This window comes from Neovison vison, chromosome 1 (genome assembly GCF_020171115.1).
Source record: "Neovison vison isolate M4711 chromosome 1, ASM_NN_V1, whole genome shotgun sequence".
Lineage (NCBI taxonomy): Eukaryota > Metazoa > Chordata > Mammalia > Carnivora > Mustelidae > Neogale > Neogale vison.
In genome coordinates, this window is record NC_058091.1 from 311,947,423 (window position 1) to 311,968,143 (window position 20,721).

Below are 20,721 nucleotides of genomic sequence, written 5' to 3' on the forward strand. Positions count from 1 at the left end.
TGTCCATAGCAGCAATGTCCACAATAGCCAAACTGTGGACAGAGCCGAGATGTCCATTGACAGATGAATGGGTAAAGGTGATGTGGTATATATATACAGTGGAATATTACATTACAAAACATATGAAATCTTACCATTTATATTGATGTGAATGGAGCTGGGGATATTATGCTGAGCAAAATAAGTCAATCATAGGAAGACAGTTATCATACGGTTTCACACATATGTGGAATATAAAAAGTAGTGCAGAGAAGCATAGGGGAAAGGAGGAAAAACTGAATGGGAAGAAATTAGAGAGACAACCTACGATAGACGCTGAACTCTAGAAGCAACCTGAGGGTTGCTGGAGGGGAAGTGGGTGGGGATGGGGTAACTGAATGATGGACATGAAGAAGGGCACGTGATGTAACAAGCGCTGGGCGTTACATGCAACTGATGAACTACTGAGCTCCACATTTTAAACTAAAAATGTACTATATGTTGGCTAATTGAATTTGAATTTTAAAAAATGTAAGATGTAAGAGCATGGAGTAGAGCACCTCCCATTCTCCTGCCACGTCCTCTACCTAACCTGATGTGTGTGTGCACACAGACCCATGTGCAGATACATGCACACTAACCTACACGCACGCACAGGCACGCACATATATACACACATGCAAGCCCACATGCACACACACACGCACACACACTCCCTGTCGAGGAGAAGAGGAAAAAGAAGGAATCAAAGGAGTAAAAGGGAGAGGCAGAGTCCATACCAGACTAGCACTGGGTAAGAATGCTATCCGAGGCAAGAAATGGAATACTCGATAACAGTGACTTAAGTGAGTCAGAGTATATATTTCTCCTGTAAAAAGAATCCTTGTGTTAATGGCTAGTGTTAGGGTAGGGGCTCACCAAAGTCAGGGGTGTCCCACACAGCAGGACAGCTCCACTCCGAGTTGCAGGAGCCATCACGTCACTGCACAGTTAACCAGGAGTTAAATTAGAGTCAAGAGATCATTATATTTGGCAACTGACCCACTCACAAAGCTGTATTTATAAGGTCGAAAATACTCATTTCCTATAAATTGATGTGTCTGCTCCGCAGCCTCCTTTAACACGTAATACCTGGTATTCACGGTAAATGTGTTCACAGGGTGCTCTCCAGACGGAAATCGCCCTATTCAGATAGACTAAATCCATAATGGCACGTACGCATCAGTGCCCCTCCCTGCTATAATCTGGTTCATCAAAGCCAGGAGAACATGCAAGGGCCTTAAAGGAAAGGCTTCTGTGGAGACATCAAGTGGATATGCATATTTATTTGCTTCTGACAACCTAATACATCTTACTGGTAAGTCGTTACATTTAAATCTAGAACCATTTTAACATAAGCCGTGTGGAGAAATAACCTGACCTTGGTTACTTCTCTAGCCACACTGTCCTGACCAGCACTTGATAGGATAATTTTGTAAGCTAGAAGCCTGCGAGTCCTTTACCCTATCAGACACGTAGCTCTACCGTTCCCATGATGATGTTCCCATGATGATTACAGCCTCTCATCTTTTCCCTAGAAATGAGAGAAATCATTTTTGTTGAAATTGTCATTTTTATATGAAAAAAAGTGTGACTATGAGGATGAAAAGTGAAAAAAAAAAAGGCTGATCAAAGCAACTTCTATTATAACTCTACAATGAAAATGGAACAATAGAAAGGTGCCTGGATGGCTCAGTCACTTAAGCATCTGACTCTTGGTTTCAGCTCGGCTCATGATCTCAGGCTTGTGCGATTGAGCCCAGCTTTGGGGTCCATGCTCAGGACAGCGTCAACTTGAGATCTTTCTCCCTTGCCCCTCCCCCCACTCACGCACACGTGGTCTTTCTCTCTTTTTCTGAGATAAATAAATAAAATAAATCTTTAAAAAAATAGTACAATTGAATCCATGATTCTCCTTTTCCCATCCATAAAGTAGGAGTACAAATACTTCTGTTGCATATTTATTGAATGATAGAATGAGATAGTACAGAAAAAGTATTACATGAATTTCTTCACGGCTCATGGCAGGCACTTCTAAGCAGAAGCAGATGCTGTTAGCTAAATCCAAAAGGAGTTTCTGGGAATTTTAATTTTCTTCTTTATGAATTTTTTGCAATTCATATGTATTACTTTATACATCCATTTTGAAATACACATTCATACACAACTACTCAAAAAGAATTTTGATTTTTGTTGTCAGTATTAAAACTTCCCATTTAAAAACAGACATATTGACAATGGAATAGAATAGTGAGCCAGGAAATAAACCCACACATTTATAATTAACTGATCTGGCAAGTGCGTCAAGAGTACACAACAGGGAAAGCATAGTCTCTTCAAACAATGGTATTAGGAACACTGGATCTAACATGCGGAGAATGAAAGTGGACACTTGTCTTACACCATGCACAGAAGTCAACTCAAAGTGAATTAAAGATTTAAACACAAGACCTGAAACTGTAAAAATCCCTAGAAGAAAATATAAAGTAAAAGCTTCATGACAACAGTCTCATCAGTGATTTCTTAGATATGATGTAAAAAAGCATCAGCAACCAAAGAAAATTAGGCACACGAGTCTACATCAAATCAAGAAGTTTCTGCACAGGAAAGGAAACAACCAATGGAATGGAAAATAATCTATAGCACAGGAGAAAATATTTGCAAACAGGTCCGCCTGGGTGGCTCAGTTGGTTAAGTGTCTACCTTCAGCTCAGGTCATGATCCCAGGTCCTGGGATTGAGTCCCACGTTGGGCTCCCTGCTCAGTGGAGATCCTGCTTTTCTCTCTCCTTCTGCTGCTTCCCCTGCTTGTGATGGTGTGCGCTCTCTCTCTTTCTCTCTCTGTTAAATAAATAAATAAAATTACATTTTTTAAAAAAAGAAAATATATCACAAACTATATATCTGACAAAAATTAATCTCCAAATTATAACTATATTATATATGATAACTATATATAAATATAAACATATTATAGATATAAATATATATATACATATATATGCATATATATATATATATATATATAATCTCCAAATTATATAGTTAAGGAAATTTTACAACTCAATAGGAAAAAAAAAAACAACACAATTTTTAAAAATGGGTAAAGGACTTGAATAGATTATTTCCCCAAAGAAAAAATCCAAATAGTTAACAGGCATATGAAAAGATGCTCATTATTACTAATCTTTGGGGAATTGCAAGTCAAAGCCACAGTAAGATATCACCTCATACCGGTTAGGATGGCTATTATCCAAAAAATTATAACAGCTGTTGGCAAGGATGTGGAGAAATTAGGACCCTTGTCTACTGTCAGTGGGCATGTAAAATGCTGCACCGATTGTGGAAAATGGTATGAAAGTTCCTCAAGAAGTTAAAAATTAGAGTTACCATATGAGCCAGCAATCAAATTTGAGAATATATCAAAGCATGGAAATCTGGAGAGTGAGGAAATGTATGAACCCCTGTGTTCGCTGCAGCGTTATGCACAATAGCAACAGATGAATGGACAAAGAGAATGTGGTACATACATAAACATCTACAGAGAGAGATACAATGAAATTTGATTTAACCTTAGAAAAGAAGTAAAATTGTGCCCACCTGTCACAGCACTGAAGAACCTTGAGGACATTATACTAAGTGACAGAAGCCAATCAAGGACAAAATACTGCGTGTTTCCACTTACATGAGATATTTGAAAGATTCCGATTCATAGAAACAGAGAGTGGGATGGTGATTGCAAGGAACTGGGAGAAGGTGAAACACGCAGACTTGCTATTCACTGGTTTGAACTTTCAGTTATGCAAGATGAAGAAGTTCTGGAGACTTCTGTACTGCACTGGGCTCATGGTGTGTGTGACACGCGCACAGTCTGTGGAGAGGGGCACTCTCCTGTGAGTGTAATTTGTTAACTGCAAGCACTCTTCTCTGATTCTTCAATCCATGGTTCTGAGCCAAAAATACCCTTTGTTGATAAGAACTGTGACCTACTCTAAAATGCCTAGTTCTCAATCCAAATCAAAAATTTTGTTGTAAAATACCTAATTTATATCTGATGTCCCTTATATTTGATGTCCTGAGGTTTATGAATTCCATATAAAGAAGGCTTTCTTGGTCCTCTCTGTATTTCAAAATTACCTTATCTCTTGGGATTTTACTGCTGAGGATTTACACCTCCGCGAGCCCAAGAAAGGCAGAGCGCAGTGCTTAACAATGAGAGCTCAGGAGTCAAAAGTCCGAGGTAAGATCTTGAGTAAATTGTTTAACATCCCCATATGTCAAATTTATATAGTGATAGTTTGTATCAGAGATAGTTATACATGGGGAGATAGAGAGGAGAAGGGAGTTGGGGGAAATTGGAAGGGGAGGTGAACCATGAGAGACTATGGACTCTGAAAAACAATCTGAGGGGTTCGAAGGGGCAGGGGGGTGGGAGGTTGGGGTATCAGGTGGTGGGTATTATAGAGGGCACGGCTTGCATGGAGCACTGGGTGTGGTGAAAAAATAATGAATACTGTTTTTCTGAAAATAAATAAATTGGAAAAAAATATTCTTGAAAAACAAAATGGGCCTCTAATTTGGTGGGTGAAATGTTTCGCATTTGACGGTTAGGCCACATCTTTGGATTGTTTATCTATGTTTTTACATCTTTGATGACTTTTTGGTCTGCTTTTCTATTAGTTAGTGAAAAAGTGTGGGCTTGACGTTTGGAGCCACCTCCACCTGAAGCATTTGCCGTGCTAGAACACAAGGCTAAGAGGCAAAGCAGTTCCTTTGCCTAAATTCTTAGCCCAGGAGAACACAAGTTGTGCGGGGAGGTTCACCGAAATGGGGTCTGAATACACCTCTTATGTCTTTGGTTGGAGTTGGGGAGGTCGTGTGCTAGGAGACCAGTGTTGGGACAGCCCCCAACCGTGTTGGGAGGTCGGGGAACCAGGTGGTGGGTATTATGGAGGGCACGGATTGCATGGAGCACTGGGTGTGGTGCAAAAATAATGATACTGTTATGCCGAAAATAAATAAAAAATAAATAAATAAATAAAAAGAGATAGTTATGATCATTAAATAAGTTCATCCATGTAATGTGTTCTATACTTCTCTCTTTTTTTTTAAGATTTACTTATTGATTCCAGAAAGAGAGAGAACATAAGTTGGGGGAAAGGGAGAGGGAGAGAAACAGATTTCCCTCTGAGTGCAGAGCCTGATGTGGGGCTCAATCCCATGATTCTGAGATCACCTGAGCCAAAACCAAGAGTCCAATGCTTAACTCTCTGAGCACCCAGAACCCCTGTCCCACACTTTTCTGACACATAGTAAATTCTCGATAAAAACTGAGTTCCCAGCTATCTCCTATGAAATTAATCTTGTTAGCCACACTTCTCTCCTACAGGGTACCCTAAACTGGATGCACCGGAGGTGAAACGGAGTAACAACAACTCGGCGAAAACCACCCAGGCCGCAGCACCTTCAGAGCATGGAGGGTGAGCAAGTTGCTCCTGCAAAACTCGCAGGCCTCCGCATTCTGGAGCAGCACGAGGCCAGCCTTTTCTGCTTCAGACCAACAGGTGCCTCCCCATGGGAGACAGGGTGCATCTTAGATGAAAGAATAAAAGGAAATGTGTTCTCTCAAACATACTCTAATCCGGAATTTGGAAGGGTAAACTAGTAGTCTTTGGAAATCACATGCAATCCATACCAGCCCTCCAGGTGAGAGCAGAGCCCAAACCGGTGATGGAGAAGGAGTTTCATTGGGTGGTCCTCTGGCCCTACAGCTTGGAAATTCTTAATGATGAGGCAACGGGAGCCAACAACTGGCGAAGCCCAACAGGTCTTACACTCAATGATCCAAGACAATTACTGCATTTCCCCCCAGATTTATCTCCCACGTGCAGCCTCTCCTAGGTCCCGGGAGCTCAAATCCGGTCACGGGTGGAGTCCGGGCTCATCCTCTCCTTCACCCGGGCAACCTGCCTCCAGACCAAGGTTCTCCTCTTGAGCCCTCTGTCTTCTCACAGTGATAATTAATATTGAACTGTGCTTGAGCTTCTCTTCATCTCATTTAAGGAGAATTGGATTGTTCTTGTCACCCTTCCCAAATCTGAAACACTCTCTATGGTGATTTTAATAAGCTTTTGCCACTTATGTGAAAGCAATAATTTTTAATTTACAAAGGAGAGAGAAAATGGATATCACGCTTCTGCAAAACAGGTAAAAGTGAAGTGCTGTTAGAGCCTAATTGATACAAACTAATTAGGAAAATGACCAAGGAGTTTTTCCGATAGCATTTTAAGTGTTTCAGTAAAATTGACTTAGGAAGTCATATTCAAGAGTATAAAGATGATGACAAAAATCCATGGGGACTGATGACATTTTCAAAATCATCCCAGAGGTATGGGGGACAAATCTGCGCACCAATTCTTTGCCACCCTGTGGAATGTAGACCTCTGCCAGCAGCTCCGGGCTCCTTTTCCCTTCTGCCCTTTGGCCATCCCCATGCCTCCTTCCTATTATTCAAAGAAGCCAGTGCATTCCCATCTTGGAACATTTGTATACGTTGTACCCTCTGCTTGGGATTCTTCTTTCCACGCTCTTCTTATCCTGGGGGTCTCACCTTTAATCTCACTTTTGCAGAGGCCTCACATTGTCTCTGGATTCACGTAGCCCTCGGCTAGGACCAGTCCTTCTCCATCAGATTTCCTTGGGTATTACCTTCACATCATTGGCCAACAAGTTTTAGTACATTATACATTTAATTTCAATTCCATAATTATGATTGTGGGCTGCTTCTCTTCTTGTTCTAGAGGCAAAGTTCCACTAAGTGTCCTCATTCCCTTTCCATGTTTCAGCACCGAAACAGTACCCAAACCACAGAGAGCACTAATAAATATTTGTGGAATGAAGATAAATGAATAACCAAGTGAACTCTATGTTTGCTGACTGCTGATGATTCAGAACCGGTGACTCAAGTATGCTTGTAGGCAAACGTGATGACAGGTCTGCTAACGTTCACGATATAATATCTGAAGGAAAATAATTTGAAGGTGGACCCCATCGTTGGAAGATTTATTTCTTCATGCGTACACTTCCTGTAGCTTCAGAGCTACTCATTGTCCAAGCACCCTTCCAGAAGAGTAGCCTGGGTGGTGTCGTGGAGAGATTGAGGTTTATAACCTGGAATGTGAAGCCCACCTTCCTGGTGGGATACCATCTTGGACTGTCATAAACTGTCAGTCACATTTTTTCTGGCTTTCCATCTATAGAAATTTGTGGGCTGGAATATCTGAGTTTCTCAAGATCCTTACCCAACCAAAGACAGGACCAGAAAGACACAGTCCATCTGCCGACATCTCCCCCAGGCAGATCAGAATTGGATAGTGCTTGTCTCCCGTCAGGGACTCGAACTATGGGTCATCTCCAGCAAGCATCTAACCCAAGGTCTTATCACCAATGCTGATAAGCCTCGGGAGATAACAGTCCACGTCAGGACTCTGTGCTGAGGAAGCATCTCTTCTGCACTTCTAGAGCTAGATTACCTTGTGCATTTTCTGTATTTGTAGCAACTGCTCGTACTAAACATTCTGGTCACATGGTGTTTACATTTAGACCTAATGTTACATATTTAGTATGAAAGTCGTAATTACCAATAAACTCAAAGCATTTAAAACTGCAGTTTGTGTGTGTGTGTATACACATACTACCTATGTACCTGTACATGCAAATATTTAAAAACAGTATTAGGAAAAATATTTTTTGCACAAGAGTGAAAAATTTAGACTCACCTTATATTCAGTAACCTAGCTATTTGGCTCATTTTAGTTTCTAAAACAAAGTTCAGAGTTCTCTAGAATTTCAGTGATTAATGGTGAGAGCACATCCTCTGGGGCTCTTCCACCTCAGTTTCGATCCCAGACCTCTCTCTTCTGGACTATGATCTCGGGCAAGCTCTTTATCATCTCAAGCCTTAGTCTCTTTTTCTTTAAAATGGGGATAATGATAGCGCCTACTTCATAGACTTGTTTTAAGATTTAAATTAGTTAACATTTGTAAATTCAGTAGTTTGTAGCACATAATAAACTTTTCAGTAGAACTTGATAAGTGAATAAAATAATCATATTTTTCAAACTGAGGACTGTTACCCATGTGAACACAACAATGTGCCATGGGGTACTCAGCACCATAAGATGCATTCCAAGACCTACCTGTGGTAAGTACTGAAGTCAACGATGAGGAATAGAACATTTTTATCGTAAGTAAAGGCAGATGCATTAAGGAGTAGACATTTTAAGATAAAACATGGGCTTTCAAGACGTTAATTTTTGCAGCTAGCTCCTCTGTTGCAAGATATGCCATTCCTGTCTGACGTATCTTTCATCCCTTCCTTACAATAATCCAAATTCTAATCAGACTCTCAGTTTTCTGGGCCCATTCCGTAATTTCCTATATCACCTCTGCCAGTGATGACCACTCCTCCCATCATGGCCACCCACGGAAATCTAGCCCCACTTCCAGAGCCACAAAACATTTTCTTTCCTGTGAGGACTCTCTTGAGTCTGCTACTGAATGTAACTTCCCTGTCGTGAATGGCCCAACACTGTGTGACTACTTCACGACAGGTGTCACATACGGAATAGGCACGTCTTCTGGGCATGAACACTCCCACTCCTCTTGTTAGGCTGTAAGCAACTTGAGTTCGGATATGATTCCTCCTATTCTGCTCTTTCCTTTCCCCCACAGGGCACCCAGCACAGTGTCTCTCACTTTACTAGGTGTTCATTGCGGTGACTGGACCCCATGTCTCCATCAGGAAAAGCCAGCCACAGGGCAGTTGGAAATCATTCATCTTTTGTCACAATGGCATCAATGAAAAGATAACTACTTCAAATGGGTTATTGACTACAATTCCAGGAAAGTACCTGGAACAAGGGTTCTAATTAATCATCCAGCCACAAACTCTTAACTTTCTGGTGAGTCCAATTTACTTTTCCCCAGGGGTCCTGTTAGCTTGGCTCAGCATTTGCAAAAAGGAGTGGTTCAATAAGGTAAGCAACACCTTTAATGAGCAGCCTCTTTGCAACAAGGTCTAATTCATACCTCAGCATGAGAAGGAAACCTAAACACTCTTCCTGGGGTATGACATGACAAGCAATTTCTTATCTAGTCATGCCCCTGAAGATGCTACTAGCTGTATTTTTGTCTTACAGACTTTCTTTGGAGATAGTTGACATCAAGGTTTACAGGAAACAACATGAGAGCATTAACTAATTTTTTTCTAAAATATTCCCTGCATGCCCACTATATACCAGAATGGTCAAGATGGAGATTAGTCATAGTCAATAGTGAAATTCAGACAAGTAAGTGCAAAATTAAGTGCAGGGTGATATGTTGTGAGAGTGGGAGTACGGTTTGCCAGACAAATATAGAGGACCTAGAGTCAATAGGAATTGCTTGTAGCGTGTGAGAGAAATCAAGGAAAAAGCCCAGTCTTCTGTCCTGATTACTCAAGGGACACTAGAAAAAAAGCAGGTTCATCCAGGGTAAGGGTGAGGATGATGATGGTCACTTTGATGTTGACCAGGCTGAGGACGAAAGGTCATCAAGACATCCGAGCAGAGATGTACATTAAAGGGCTCAATAACAACTCAGGAATTTGGGAGCGAGATCCTGATAAAGGCACGTACTTCTTAGATACAAAATAAGTAGTGGTGATTGAAACACCAGGGAAGATTGAGACCGACAAGAGAAGATGCCTCTAGAGCAGAGTAAAGGATAAGTCCAGGAGATAGGAGGAAAGCCAGTAAGGATGTCATGGAGGTCAAAGGAGATTCAAAGAGAAGGGACAGGTTGTGCATATCCAACACCAGTGAGCAATCAAGAAAGAGGAGTACTGGAAGGAGACACAGGATTTAGTCAAAAGAATTCTCTGGTGACCTGAAAGTGTAATGTAGTGAAGAGATAGGGAAAAAAGCCAGTAAGGAGTGGGTGGAGAGTGATGGGAACACATGCCCAACAGAGATGGTAAGTGTTCGCTGCTCTTCTCAGAAGCTTGATGGTGGAGAGAGAGCACGTGTCATCCCAGAAGGAGACTTTAGCACAAGGAAGGGGTTTTAAATGATATTTGAACCTTAAATATACTAACATATTTTGAAAAAATATCCAGTAGCAAGGAAAAGAGGAAGAGGAAGCCATGCATAAAAGGATGAGGTAGGAATCGGTTTTAGGGCACGGACAGGATAACATTTAACACATTGAATCTACAGAACTTAGTTAACCAAATAGAGTGGCCCACGGAGAAGTAAAGCACCAAATCATGAAAGTGAACTACGTTATTAAACTCAGAGTTCTTATCCTACCAATATGCAGAATTCCAGAGGTCCCATATAAGTTCTGAATCTGCCTCTGATCCTCGGAGACGTCTTAGAGAAAGTATGTCATATTCTCTGCAGCTTTCCTCATCAAAAACAACACAAGTTGGACCAGCTGCTCTACAAGGTGTCTCCCCATGGATGGGGCTCATTTGCACGTAGAGTGTAACCCGAGAGGGCTTTGGTAAGCCCCTCCAGGATCTTTTCCTTCCTTACACCCTTTTTGAGCAGGTGTGGGTTGCTGGCTGCAGAGCCGGGAATACCCAAAAGCCTAGGAGTGTAGATACTCTTCTGCACTTGCTCCCTCAAGATAAAGTGAGGACTTGTTCCTTTATAAGGCTCAGAATGTTGGGCCCTTCCTTGCTAAAGCTAATCTGCTGGGTGTAGAAGTTACTCCCTTGTCCCATCCCCCAAATTTCTTTCTTAACATAAGCCATTTCACATCAGTGAGGGAAGAAGTGTCTCCTCTGTTCCTCACATTTATTATTTTTCTCTTGTATGTATTTTTAATACCCAAATCATCCTCCTGGAAACCGCAGTGAACTGGTTGTTCAGACTTATTCCCCTCAATATGTCCCCCTCCATCTCAAAGGTTCTCCTACAGAGTCTTCCACAAATACTCACCAGCCTGTGATCAGGCTGTTTTCATTTTAGCTTCCTCATTACACCATCAGGTCATACCTGCCACCGCCACCCTTCATGTCATCTTTGCTCAGCTCTGATGACCATTTCACAAGATTGTGTTGCTCCTGGGGAAAGGAGGGGGCCAGAATGAAAGACTAAGCTGAGAGTAACTCACTTCTGCCACTAGAGGTGGCCACGCTGGGACACCTGGACAAACCAGACCTCAGATTCAATTCCAGGCTGTTTCTTAGACTCATCCTCATGGGAACGGGGAGTTCACCACAGCTGACAAATCACCACTGTCTGGAGTCCACGCCTTAGAATCCAGGCACAAGTTCTCTGACCCTGAAGAACAATAACTCTGTCTCCTAGTGTAAGTGCTGCCTTCTTGAATCCCCATTTCCCATCCCAAGATTAACCTCTACCTTGGCTGATTGGCAATAAAAACCCAATACTTTCAGAAGGTGTGTATTGTGCATTCTATGACCCCCAAAAGATCATCCCAATAGTAGCCCGACATTCCTAGTCTAACTGACACCTGCCAGTTTTAAAAGGATTTAATTTATTTGTTTGACAGACAGATGCCTGCCAGTTTTTAATGGTATTTCTACTCTCAGATGCAACTAATTTCTTCACCTGTTGTTTTAGTCCAAATGAATGGTTCTCTATCTGGACCATGTGGGAATATCAGCTCTGGACCTTTGAATAGCAAATGCTCACTCTGGACACACCCACTGCTATGCACTGAATTGTGTCCCCCACAGTTATACATTGAAGCCCTAATCCTTGAAGTGACTATCTGGAGATAAGGCTTTTAGGAGGTAATTAAAGTATTGAATGAGGTCATACGGGTAGGGTCCTAGTCCAGTAGAATTGATGAGTGTGTAAGAGTAAGATCTCCCTCTCTGTCTCCTTCTCCTGTGTAGGGACAATGAGAAGGTGGTCATCTCCAAGTCAGGAAGAGGGCCTCAAGAGCAGCCAACCACACTGGCACCCCAGTGTGGGAGCTTAGAGCCTCCAGAACTCAGAAAATAATTGTCTGCTGTTGTTGGCATGACTATGGTATTTTGTCATGCAGCCTTTGCAGACTAATGCCCTCACCTGGCATCTCTAGGGAGCAGCACAAGGACAAATAAAGATGAGCTGCCTCTGCAGCCGGACCTACTGACCACTGGTACAGCCAGCGCCCAGGCCTATTTCACAAGTAGCCACGTGCCTCTACTGAGAAGGAAGGTTGTTTCTTCTCTGAACTTCTGCTCCATTTTCAGACTTTCTAATAGCTAGCAAAAGGCTCATGTACCTTCCTCGTCCAAGCTTCGGTTATTAAACTTCAGTTTCCTATCTTACCTACATCATACTGGTCTCCTCTTCGAGTAATGCATAAGGGATTATTGGGTATGGCCATTTCTCCCACATCAAATATCTAGCGCACCTCTCTCCTAGGTTCCTTCTATGACAGGCGTTCTGGACCTCATTAGCTTGTGGACCCTCTTTGAGAATATGAGGAAAGCCGGCACTATGTCTAAAAAATACACGTGCTTGCATGCCGACAGATTGCGCATGACTTGGGGTCTCGGGAGATCATAGTTCTGCCAAGGCAAAGTCTAAAGAGTCATGACCTATAGCCTCGCTATGCCTGGTCTTCCCATGAATATTGTCACTGAACGCAGAGTTTCAGGGCATACCCAGGATCTACTCATCAGAATCTGCCTCCGAATGAGACGCCACGTGACTGTGTTCGCACTAAAACTTGGGAGGCACTTTACAACAACTCTGGCTATAAACAACTAATTTATACACATAGTATGAGCAGGATGAGTTATTATAATTAAGCAATTCCCCCTCTGAGGGCTTCTCTGGAGGGAACTGAGAGAAGAGAACAGACATATCGCCAATGTGCTCCCACGGAGATGGGATGCTAGAGATGGGATTCTTCATCCATGTACACTTCCTGACCTGGCTCCTATGGCCCCTAATCTCCACCTTTGGAGGAGACTTCCATACATTATGAATATTCCTACTGAGCATCCTTTCCTGATAAAATATCCCCAGTCCTCAAATAAGAGGGGCAACAGTGAGGTCACCAAAATAACTCCTTTTACTGCTCTTTGAGATTCAGGTACTAAGCCAGATGGCGAAAAAAATGATCCCTCAATACATTTCCATATGTTCTGACAATATGATCCCATTGTATCATTTACAAACTTCACATACTAAATTAAAAACTGTATTGACTTCATCTTCTTGGTGTGAAATCACCCCTTGAGTCTGACCTTCTATGAATGTCTCCACAGCTGACAAATCAATCTCGTTCTCGCCAGTGATGAAGGATACACTTCTCTGCTCCCTGAGCAATTGAAATGTACAGCTGTCTCTTGTACATATTTTAATTAGAGATTTTTCCTTTTCTGTGCCCTGGGGCTTTTTCTGAAGGTACATTTCCCAAGACTCATGATAAAAATAACGATATTGCATGGTGCAAATTCACGCAACAGAACACAGGTGCCAGACTTCTATTTGGATTTGTCATGGCTGAAGAGTGTAAAAGGTGGTTGTCCAGGCTAAAAGTTAGGGAGCAGAATGGATGAAAGAAGGTGAAAAGAATGCAGTGTGCGTCTGTAATTTCAGAAATGCTGTCATGACCTCTAATGCCAAGCCTTTCTCCTCTCTTCACCCAAAGACACTCAGAGACAACATACAAGACAAGAATCTAGTCCATGTAGGCTCAGTTACTAGCTTTTGGTTCCATAGATTTATGTAGGTGGATTCAATGATTTTTATGATGTGAGTCCACCTGGGCAAGAGACTGTATTGAATCTATCTATCTATCTTCTGTCCTCTGTTCCATCTCTCCTTCTCTGGAAGAACATTCCATGAACACTTTCTTCCCAGGAAGCTGCCAAACCAAACCTCCTTGCCCACAACTGAAAGTGTCTTCACCTGATCATTTTGAGCCCAATCCTCTGTAAAACCACCCCCAAATCCTTCACCTGCTCATACACACACACACACACACACACACACACCCACACACACACACACTATCAAACACTCAGAAACAGACTACGGGGCAATGCTTAATGCTTACAGTAAGCTTCAGAAGATAGCAAACGTGTAGCTGAAAGTGATGTTAATTTTTGCACAGCAGCACAGTGAGGAGACAAGAGATAGGAGTCGGGATGTGTTTCGATTTAAAATAGTGTTTCTAACCTCTGGAGAGATGTCAAGTCACTGTTTTTATATTCCTGGTCCAGATCTTCACTTCTGATGGAGCACTGGTCCGAAATTGGGGCATTTTCACACACCACCCCCTCCCCAAACTGGGTGACTGTGGGTGGTTTTCCAGTGTTCAAGTATTATATATTATACATACCATTTGAGGATATAGCCCTGCCTTGAAATATCTATTTAAAAAATGTGACTTTTTCAATGGTACTGTTGGGTTGCATTAGTCAGAGCGATGCCGGGAACTCCAGTGAATGTCCTTCAGATCTCGGGGCATGAGTCCAGCACACATCTATGTCTCTCCTGCATGCACCTCCAGTGACATCTGGGAGGCTCTGCCCCAGGACTGTACTCACCAGCCCGGACTGCTTTCTCTGGCAACACCCCATCTTCGACATGAACCTGCCCTGTGTGGCCAGCACCCAAGGAGAAGAGACCGTGGAGAGTCATATGCATGGCTTCACGGCCAGGCCGAGGACTTGGTACATCACCACCACCCTCATCCCATTGGCCAGGCTCAGGACTTAGCCCCAACCAAACTGCAAGGTAAACTGAGATACCGTTTTCTCCATGGCCAGGAAGAGGGAGATGGAGCAGGTGCCCCCTCCCAGCATGCATGCACTCCCTGGTCAGCTGGACATTACAGAGAACTGACTGTAGATTTCATGAAAGCAAACACACAAATCATCCAACGTCTGTGCTACGGCTTCATGGTTTCCTTGCTGCCAGGTACAGGATTCTGTTTTGCTAAAACAAAAGCAAAATGTGGTCTGAGTATGCATGTGTATGTGTGTGTCAGAAAATAGTCCTTCTCTGAAGAACGTGTTATAAAACAGTTTAAAACATGTTTTTTTTATAATCCCTAGAAGCCCCAACAGCAAAGTCTGCATTTCATCTGTTGTCTGAATCCTGACTTTGACCATCTTCTATTCTTCTTCCCCACCCCTACCTTCTCTCTGCCCTCCTACCCAAGAACACCAAGCCAGTGGGCCTCTGGTGTTCTAAAATTAAATTTAATGAAAGCCATTTAATGCTGAAAAAAAGAATTCATAAAAAAACTGAGTACAGAACTGACCTAGATTACATGGGAATTCTATTTATGATAAAGGAGATGTTTTAAATTAATGTGAAAAAAAGGAATGTTTGGTAAGTACTGTTAGTACAATTTAGTATTGTTTAGTTATTGTTAATACAATTTAGTATTGTTTAACAGTTTAGTACTGTTAGTACAATTAGTTATCTGTTCAAGTAAAAGAAAACTGTAATTTCTCTCACTCCACCACAATAAAATTTCAGATAAAAAAATGTAAACATTTAAAAAATTGACATTATAAAAATCCTAGAAGATCACAGATGAGTTATTTATAATATCAGAATAATGAAGGCTTTTAAAAGTAGTACACAAAATCCACAGTCCATATTAGTAAATTTGACATGAAAATTTAAAACTTTTGTATTATAAAGATACAGAAAATTGCTTACTAATTATTCATTTCCTGTGATATAATATTTCACAATTTAATAAAAATTACATACAATAAGGAAATAGAACTTGTGGGAAAAGAGAGACATTCACTTTTCATTAAACTTTTGCTATGTTCTGAAATTTTCAAAAGATAAACCAGTAATATTTTTTAGTACACAGGTTTAATTTTCCTCAAATTACAAAAACTGTATACAAACCAGGCAAAGATAATAAGAGATCAATGAAAAGATGGCAAATGGTATTGATGGGCATTTATAGAAAAGCTGACCAATGACCAATAACCATGAAAAAATTCTAAACTCAAAATCAAAGACATGCAAGTCAAAAATAATAATGATAAATGTCATGTGTGTTCTTAACTTACCAGCTACTTAAAAGGGGGAAAATATTGATGATGCCAGTGCTGATATAGGTTGAAGAAATAGACAATCTCCTTACGAGCAGGTGGAACTCTATGTACGCAAAATTGTGGCATTCGATTTGCAAATATAAACGAAAATACTAAATATAATTAACCTTTGCCCTGGAAATCTACTGCTAAAATTTTATTCTACATATATCTTGCTTTTAAAAGCTTTGCAAAGGTGGGGCACCTGGGTGGCGCAGTGGGTTAAGTGACCAGCTCTTGGTTTCAGCTCAGGCCATGGTCTCCGGGTCATGGTCTCAGGGTCATGATCTGAGGGTCACGATCTGAGGGTCATGAGGTTGAGCCCTGTGTGGGGTCCCATGCTCGGTGTGGAGCCTGCTTAAGATTTTCTCTCCCTCTGCCCTGCCACCCCTGTTCTCTCACAAATAAATAACTAAATCTTAAAAACAGTAAAGAATAAAATGTTTGCAAAGGAACGTATGTGCAAGGATGCCCCTTGTAGCACTGTTTACAAAAGCAAAAACCAAATTGAACTGAAGAACCAAAAGTAGGAGGCTCATAATGTGTTATGATCAATGCAGATATTAGAATATCCACAACAGGGAGAATGAAAAAGCTTTTTCTGTACTGATGGAAAAAGACTTAAAAAAACATTCAAAAGGAAAAGAGCAAATGCAAAAGAGCAAGCTCTCTGTTTTTATCTTTGCTTTCTCGGGGGGGCGGGGGGGAAGAAATCTCAAGATACTGTTAAAAGTTTACATTAAAAAGAACTTGTCAGAGAAGAGAGACATCTGCTTTTCATTGCAAACGTTTTCTAGGTTCTGTAATTTCTAACTTTGTCTAAATATTTCTTATTTATTTAATTTATAATTATGAAAAACAATTATAATTGTGGTTGTTGGGATGAGATTTGAAGTTAATATTTTGCTAGGGATAAATCCTCCCCTCGCTGAGGTAGGTTACAAAAGAGAACCGTAACGACCCGTCCAAATCCTTTCCCATCGCGTTCTACTGCGAATCCACTACCAAATACAGGCACTCTACGTCTTCACATATAGATGTACACATCTACACACTCCAGCAGTGGCACAAGCTCTCTTTATAACAGCACACACCCTCCCTGGTGATTTCCAAGACTGACCACAAATTCCCTGCCCCGGTATTTTGCAGTGCGACACAGCAACTCCCCCACAAAGGGGGAGAGCCTGGGTCTCCATCCCTGCCGCCCGTGGGGCCCAGAACAGTATGTGGGCAGAACGTGACTTGATGCCAGTCCCCAGCCTGCCGTGAGGTCTCCCTGTCAGTGGTGGGGGACACAGTCAGGCAACCTCCAGCCATACTTCAAATCTGAGTCAGGTCCCTCCTCCTTGAGACAACCTTCCCCAAGCCCACACGTTTACTCTCTGGGCCAGTTATGGGCTCACTTGTGTTCCCTCAAAATTCCTATGCTGAATTCCGAACCACCTCCCCGCCCCCTGCTCAGAGTGCCTTCAGAGATGTGGGGGTCAGGAGGTGACCAGGGTAAAATGAGGTCACCAGGGCACACCCCAGTGCGATATGACGGGTGTCCTTATAAGAAGAGGAGATCAGGACACAGTCACACACAGAGGGATGCCCACGGGAGGGCACGGGGAGAAGAAGGCTGTCTGCACCCCGAGGTGAGGGGCCTTAGGAAAAACCAATCCTGCCGACACCTTGATTTTGGACTTCCAGCTTCTCCAGAACTGTGAGGAAGCAGACTTTGGTTTTTAAGTCCCGCATCTTCGGTATTGGTTACCTTGTGTTCTTCTGACTCCTCCTTTCCCCCGCCATGTTGTAGGCATACGTGGAATCCTGAATCTTCTCCCTCGATGGGGGAGTCTGGTGGAGACTTCATCCCACCCATCTTTGATTCCGGAGAACAGAGCAGACCCAGCGGCTGGAAAGCTGGAGCCTCCGTGCAGATGCCAGCAATTTCCTTCTGTGCCAATGTTCACGTGGTCACTGCTGTTCCTCACAGTTCTTGGTCCCTCCTGGGCCCTGGTGTCTGGCACTTGGGCATCTACAACTCTTCTCTGCATCTTCCTCTCATGCCCAGGTCAGTGGTCGCCCTCTGGCGGGCTCTCAACGATGACTGACAGACTCGACAGGACCACAGAAGCGGGACATGATGCTTTCCAAAGCAAGAGGGAGGCAGGGCCAGGGCCAGGGATCTCTCCTTCCCTGACAACAAGGCTGAGTAACGAAGTTGGTACGTCCTCGATTTTGTTCCGATAAATGGACATTCAGACGGACCCAGGAGGCACTTTGGTGATACAACAGCCTGGGACGAGTCCAGTGTGTCTGCAAAATCAGACTCCCGCGAAGCCCGAAACAGGCTATGACAGTGACGGGGAGAGTCCGGAAGCCTGGAATTGCTGACTTCGCACCGGCCCGCCCCTGTCTGCAGGTCAGGGTCAGGCACGCGAGGGGACGATGGCGCTACTCGATGCCACCACCATGCCTCAGCAGCTCGTCAGGAGGCTGACCCTCTGTCTGGAAGCAAGAAGAGGGCAAGAGCCTTGCCGGCTTTATGAAATGTAAAGGACGGACCTGTCTTTGCTTGGGAAGATGTCCCGGGAAAAGCAAAAATGTATTTATTGAAAATAGGAAGCCACAGATTGTTACCCATCTGAGTAAAAGTTCTCCAAGATTTAGTCAGGATAAGAACACGAAAGACTGATGGACGTGTAGGGTTCTTCGGTCTGAGGTAGTTTCTCACAAAGAGTTTCGAAGACCATTTCACCAGGCAGCCCAGACCCCCACAGCGTGTGCTTCTGCTCACCCGCTCTCGACGCTTGTTAGGAGGCAGCGTGTGTTTCTTTCTTCTCGCTTTGAGCATCTCCTTCCCACGCCGGCTACTGTTTTTCCTCTCTTCCTTGCAGTAACACCCCGAGTTTCTGCACATATTCATTCCACACCCACTGTACCTGTCTTCTCTAGGGAGCCACCTGTCACCACTAAAGTGTCGGTATTGTCATTTTCTGCTTTCGTGCAAGCCAGCATAAGGTGTTTTATAGGGTAGACAGGGCGCTGTTATTCAACAGTGCAGCATCAGGAGAGACCGAAACTAGGCTCTGTACACCAATTTTAGTACAGGAAAAATCACTGATACCCTTGAAGAATGAGAGTGATGATGTACTGTATTCTGCTACTCACGAATGCAGTGCAGATTGGGAGCTGGAGGCAGACAGTGGGAAATTAACATAAATCGAGATTTCTTACATTCTGTGTAGTTGGGAAGTAGCACTCTTCGGAGGAGAAAGTCATAAAGCACTATTACCAGATGTTTTCTTGGCAGACTTTAATTACTCTCCTGCTCCCTGTCGTTTTTAATGATACCCATTGGCGACAGCTACTAATGCATGCTTCCCTGCTTTGTTATCCCCTGGGATTTCACGTTTTTCATGTGTGTCTGCTCTTCTGCATAGGTCTGAATTGTCAGGTGATTACAAAATACCATCAGCAACTCTAACAAACAGGCCAAGGGTTTGGAAGTGTAAGTGGGCGTCTAAGTATCTATGTGGAGAGCAAAAGGTGAAGATCGTGACAATGTTAATCCGGGAAGACCACAGAGCACGACGGAATATGGCGCCGTGCCCAGAGCTAAAGGTTCACGTTCTTGGCTAAAGGTAAGCACAGTGAGGATTCAAAACGTCTGCGCTCAAATTTCCTTCCCTTCTGGAAACACTGTCCTTATTAATTGCTGACCACAAAGATTGCTTCTACTGGAAATAGCAAGGGAAAACGAACAGTCTTCATAGACTATTACCAATAAGAAAACACTGCACGGGGGGAAAAAATCTGCACAGGAAAATAAAAAATTCCCTAATTTCAGCCATGGCTTTTCTCCCAGTGTAATAGTAAAACTAAATTGGAAAAAGATGTAAGACTATCAATAAATTTTACTAATTGCAGGCAAAGATGTCACACACAGGTTCCCAAATTTAAAACTCTTTCCTCCTTCCTAAACTTTGGCTCTATCCCAGTGTATTTCCAAATTCCTGGGTTTCTGCCTGCCCCTTCAAGGATTATTTTTAAGAGGATTCTGACCTCTCTGTGGTTAATGATTTAAGGCAGAGCCAAACTTGAAACTGTCACCAGGAAAGTGACAGGGGATTCTTCTGCTGACAAATCCTTTGATGATTGCACTGAAGGCCTTACTGAGTCTCCAAAGAGGGTAGAAAAGAGATCTGAATGCATTCTTATTAAAATTTTTGAAAAGAAACTTTTGTTTTGTGGAACTGGAGTCTGTAAATGCATGTCTCCCCAGAACATGAGGACAGTTCATTTTATTAAGTAAATGAAATATGCCTTCCAAAGTACCGGTGCAATTTTAAGGTATTTAACCAACTTCTCCATTCCTAAGAGTATAAGCATCAAGGTAATCCTTTTCTACTCATGCTCAAAATTCAATGTAAGGTGATCTGAATTACTGAGGATTTACTACATTGATTCACTTCTGATCTCAAAAGAATAAAATGATTTGTTAAAAGTAAGATACTTGGAAGCTAAATGTGCTTTAGAAAACTGAGCAACCATCATGTGCTTTTTCTTTTTGTTTTTAAAGGGAGAAGGACCAGCAAGGGTCTAAAATTTTAAATCAGAAGCTCACTTATGAAC